The sequence below is a fragment of the Ornithorhynchus anatinus genome, chromosome 5, assembly GCF_004115215.2.
Source record: "Ornithorhynchus anatinus isolate Pmale09 chromosome 5, mOrnAna1.pri.v4, whole genome shotgun sequence".
Taxonomy (NCBI): Eukaryota; Metazoa; Chordata; class Mammalia; order Monotremata; family Ornithorhynchidae; genus Ornithorhynchus; species Ornithorhynchus anatinus.
This window is the reverse complement of record NC_041732.1, coordinates 92721034-92726651: the sequence shown is the minus strand read 5'-3', so window position 1 is coordinate 92726651 and position 5618 is coordinate 92721034.

Below are 5618 nucleotides of genomic sequence, written 5' to 3'. Positions count from 1 at the left end.
CCACTTGGGAATGAACGCTACAACAGATCTGCTAGATACAATCCCTGCTTCAAAGGAATTTACAACCTACAGGGGCAGGCAGACATTAAAATAGATTAGGGATAGGAGAAATTGTAGAGTATAAGAATCTTTGCAAAAGTATTGTGGGCTACAAGGTTATGAGCTCAGTGACCTCTCCATGCCATCCTGGCTATGTGTGGTCCAAAAGGGATGCAGTTGGGCCACATTGAGGAGTGAGATCTGGATCTGGGTGAAAACAGTCAATCAGTTGCATTTATTGAGCACTTACTATGTGCAGAGCATTGTACTAAACTCTTGGGAGAGTACACTATAACAATGTAACACTTCATTCCTCTAGTGTTAACCTTCTCACTGTACCTCAATCTCCTTTGTCTCGCCACTGACCTTTCGTCCACATCCTACCTCTGGCCTGGAATGCCCTCCCTCCTCATATCAGATAGATGATTGCTCTCCCCCACTTCAAAGACTTATTGAAGGCACATCTCCTCCAAGAAGCCTTCCCTGACTAAACCTTCCTCTCTCTTCTCCCACTCCCTTCTGCATCACCCCGACTTTCTCCCTTCATCCTCCCTCCCATCCCCACAGCATATATATAATCTGAAATTTATTTTTGCATATTAATTATTAATATATATTATTATTTGTCTCCCCTTCTAGGCTGTGAGCTCCTTGTGGGCAGGTAATGTGTCTGTTCGCTGCTGTATTGTACTCCCCAAGCACTTACTACAGTGCTTTGCACACCGTAAGCACTCAATAAATATGATTGAATGAATAAATTGATACAATTTACAGATGTGTACATAAGTGTCATGGGCCTGGGAAGGGGGTGAATAAAGGGAGCAAGTCAAGGCAGCACAGAAGGGAGTGGGAGAAGAGGAAGAGAGGGCATAGTTAGGGAAGAGTCCTCTTGGAGATGTACCTTCAATAAGGCTTTGAAGGAGGGGAGATTAATTGTCTGTCAGATATGAAGAGGGATGGCGTTTCAGGACAGAGGCAGGACGTAGGCGAGAGACTGGAGGCGAGATAGATGAGGTTGAGGTACAGTGAGAGGTTGGCTCTACTGCACAAGTCTCTCACTACTTCTAAGTCAGCCCTGAAGCACTCCCCTACCAGGGACCATAAAGCCATTCTCTTCATTTGGGCCCAAACTCTGACAAAGGAGAGGATCCGGCCTAGTGGATAGAGCCTATGCCTGGGAGTCAGAAGGTCATGGGTTCTAATCCCTGCGCTGCCACTCGTCTGCTGTGTGGCCTTCGGCAAGTCACTTCACTTCCCTGTGCCTCAGCTATCTCATCTTTTAAACAGAGATTAAGCATGTGAGCCTCATTTAGAGCAGGGACTGTGTCCAACCAATTTGCTTATATTCACCACAGTGCTTAGTGCAGTGCCTGGCGCATAGTGGGCTCTTAACGATTACCATTATTATTGTTGTTATTATCTGGAAATAGGTGGTGGAAGGAGGAAGACCCTTTCTTTCCCTGTCCAGAGAAGGCACATTGTTAGCTCCAGGACCCAGACCAGCTTGATTTTTCTTTTATTGTGTGATGTTGATATTTTCTTTGTCTTTGACCGGTTTCTTCTGTACTGCTAGGCTCCTTCTGCAAACCAGTCTCATTCTGCTTCTTGTGGTAAACCCTGTGCAATTTAAACTAGGTGTCTGTACAGTAGGCTCCATCGTCAAATGAGGAATAGTGGGATGAGTGCATTTCTACTGACGCAGAAGTGCTAGATTTGCTCTTTTTTTGCTGTAGCCCAGATAATATCGCATGAAGCTCTCCTCACCGAGGGCACTGTAGAAAACTATTTTAGCTTTTCGTGGGTTGAGGAAGTGGGAAGACCAGAAAGTCATTTACAACAGCTGGAATATTCCCGAACACTTTTTTATGGTTAAAAATGTTGTGGATTCTCTTTAAGGAAATGGGACTCAAATAAGGTTCTTCTAATCTACTATAAAAAGGTAAAAATAATTGCAATGTTATTATTTTGTTTGGGTGAAATACCATGCCATGTCGACAGAACTTCCCCATTAGTAAAAATCAACTGGACCAAAATGACGTCTGCCAACACCAAGCGCTTAGTTCAGTGCTTTGCCCAGAGTAAGCGCTCATTAAATACAGTTGAATACAAATGAATACAGATGGAATGGGTGGAGAATCTAAAATAGTAACATCCTGAGCATCTATCTTTACCTCTAAGCCATAAGGTCAGAAAGCATGTTCAGAGCACAGGGTAGGGAACCTACAGATTTCATCAGGGTAGTGTTACTGACATTCTCAATACATTTCTAATTCTGGGTCCTGCCAACATCTTAATTCCTGTGGCTGTTTGCGGGCTAATTGTTCTTTGATTAGCGGCTCCACGCGGCTTTCATAATCCCAGGGATCAATCTGGAGACCCGGATTTACACATCTGTCAACAAGTCTGGAAACCTGAATGTTTTTTGCTTCATTTTTGATGGTTGTCAGTCAGTGACTGTTATTGAGAAGCAGCGTGGCTCTGTCGTTAGAGCATGGGCCTGGGATTCAGAAGGACCTGAGTTCTAATCCTGGCTCCACCATGTCTGCTGTGTGACCTGGGGCAAATCACTTCACTTTTATGTGCCTCAGTTCCCTCATCTGTAAAATAGGGATTAAGACTGTGAGGCCCATTTGGGACAGGGACTGTGTCCAACCTAATTAACTTTTATCTACCCTAGTGCTTAGAACAGTGTTTGGCACATAGTAAGTGCTTAACAAGTACTATAATTATTATTAATTACTGTGTGCAGAGTGCTGTATTAAGCATTTGGGAAAGCACAATACATTAGAATGGTTGGCACGATCCTTGCCCACAAGAAGCTTACACCCTACGGTCCTTCCCAGTCTAGTGCAACCCAGCCAGTGAAAGTTGTGAGGTACCTCAACTTTCTCTGAGGAAGCCCACCATTTCTCTAACGCCTTGTATAACAACTCATCTCTCCGTTCATATGTGCTCTGCAGTGCTTCCCCTTCATCTCCGAAGGTGGGCGGGCATCCTCCTCTGATGCAGAGCCTACTGATGCTCTAACTGTTGCTTGGCAACAGGTGATTGTACAGCAAGAAGCTGTCATCTTTTCCCAAGTGCACTTCCTACACTGTATGACAGAGTGTCAGCAGCATGGCCAGCATGTGACCCAAAGCTGCACTCGCAGCATGGCCAGCGTGTAACCCAAAGCTGCACTCGGTGGTCACATTGGTACAAGCAGGGCCGAGATTTGAATGTTTTAGGCAAAGTTCCTGGAAGACTGGAAAGGGGAATTTTCTGCACCAATAATCCAAGTTGTGACAGTCCAAATCTGCTTCATGCCTTTCGTGAGACAGTTTTTCACCACTGCAGGAAACAGAGATTTTACTGTGACAAGAGATCCGACATAGCTCGCAGGTCACTATATATTTTTTTCCCCCAGCATACCTGGGCCTGAAAGATTTATAGTTTTTCACCTGGTTGCCAAACACAAAGGTGGCCTTTAATTGTTTGGAATCTCTGGGCCTCCAAATCCAAAATATATCACCTTCATTCAGTTGATGGGTTGATGTCTTCATATGCAGGGATTGGAACCCAGGTCCTCTGACTTCCAGGCCCGTGGTCTTTCCACTAGGCAACATCGCCTCCCGAGCATCGTTGGGTGCATTTTCTTACTGTTGATGAACTGACTGCATTTCAGTACTTCCTTGTTGGTAATATCTAGACTATGAGCTCATTGTGGGCAGGAATGTGTCTCTTTGTTGTTATATTGTAGTCTACCAAGCGCTTAGTACAGTGCTTTGCATACAGTAAGCGTTCAGTAATTACAATTGGATGTGTCTTTTGTAGCAGGGCCAGGCCTCATAGCCATATTGCATATTGCACATCACTGCAGCTTAACTATACCTTCAGTTTAGAAGAGAGCTGGAAGGATAGCATGCACCTACTCGAGGCAGAGCACAGTACTAAGTATTTAGGAGAGTACAGTAGAATTATATTATATGATGCCTACCCTCATATAGCTTACACTTCCGCAGGGTAGACAGACACTGGAATAAGTTTCAGATACATGGATGGAGGAAAAGAATATGAATGAGAAGCAGCATAACCTACTGGAAAGAACAGGGGCTCGGGAGTCAGAGAACCTGGATTCTAATTCTGGCTCCACCTGGTGTCTACTTTGTGACCATGGACAAGTCACTTAACTTCTCTGGGCCTCAGTTTCCTCAACTGTGAAGTGGGGAATCCCATGCCTATTCCCCTCCTAATTAGATTGTAAGGCCCATTTGGGACATGCACTGTGTCCAACCTGATTAACTTATGTTCACCCTAGTGCTTAGAACAGTGCTCGACACAGAGTAAGCGCTTAACCTCTCTGTGCCTCAGTTACCTCCTCTGTCAAATAGGGATTAAGACTGTGAGCCCCGTGTGGGGCAGGAAACTGCCAACCACTTAGTGTTATTTATTGAGCACTTATTATGTGCAGAGCAGCATGGAGTACTCATTCATTCATTCAATCGTATTTATTGAGTGCTTACTGTGTGTAGAGCACTGTACTAAGCACTTGGACATTACAGTTTGGCAACAGATAGGGACAATCCCTACCCAAAAAACGGGCTTACAGTCTAGAAGGGTAGTGGTTACAGTACAGACCTGGGACTCAGAAAGTCATGGGTTCTAATTCCAGCTCCGCCATTGGACTGCTGTGTGACCTTGGGCAGGTCACCTCACTTCCTCTGTGCCTCAGTTGCTTCATCTGTGACATGAAGATTAAAACTGTGAGCCCTATATGGGATAGGGACCAAGTCCAACCCCATTATCTTGTAATTACCCCAGCTCTTAACACAATGATTGGCACATAGGAAGCACTTAAAATATGCCATTAAAAAAAAAAAAGTAAGCTGAGGGTGAATAAATCAATCAGTCAGTGGTATTTATTGAGCGCTGACTATGTACAGAGCACTTTTCTAAGCACTTGGGAAAATACAGTACAAAAAGAGCAAGAAATGTAAGCGTCCAGCCTGGTTCTCCTCCAGCTTGAAATCCTCTTCCAGATTCCCTTCCCTTGTGCTTTCTCAGCAGATTTCCAACCTCTTGCAGCTCTATGTCATAGGCGTATATCTGTATGAGTATTTGCGTAGCCACAGGCCCCACCCTTTTTAGGCAGGAGAGAAAGCATCTCTGCCCTGTGCTTACAGGGGCAAGCCCCTGCCTTTCAGTTTGGTAAACTGAGTTTATATCAGTGCTCTGCACACAATAATTGCTCAATAACTCCCATTGTTTGATTTTTTATGGTATTTGTTAAGCGCCTGTAGTGGATAAAACACAGGCCTGAGAGTCAGAAGGCCATGAGTTCTAATCCTGGCTCCGTCACTTTTCTGCTTTGTGATCTTGGGCAGGTCACTTCTCTGTGCCTTAGTTACTTCATCTGTAAAATTGGGATTGATAATGTGGTATTTGTTAAGTGCTTACTATGTGCAAAGCACTGTTCTAAGTGCTGGGGGGCATACAAGGTGATCAGGTTGTCCCGCGTGGGGTTCACAGTTTTTTAATCCCCATTTTACAGATAAGGTAATTGAGGCACAGAGAAGTTAAGTGACTTGCTCAAAGTCACA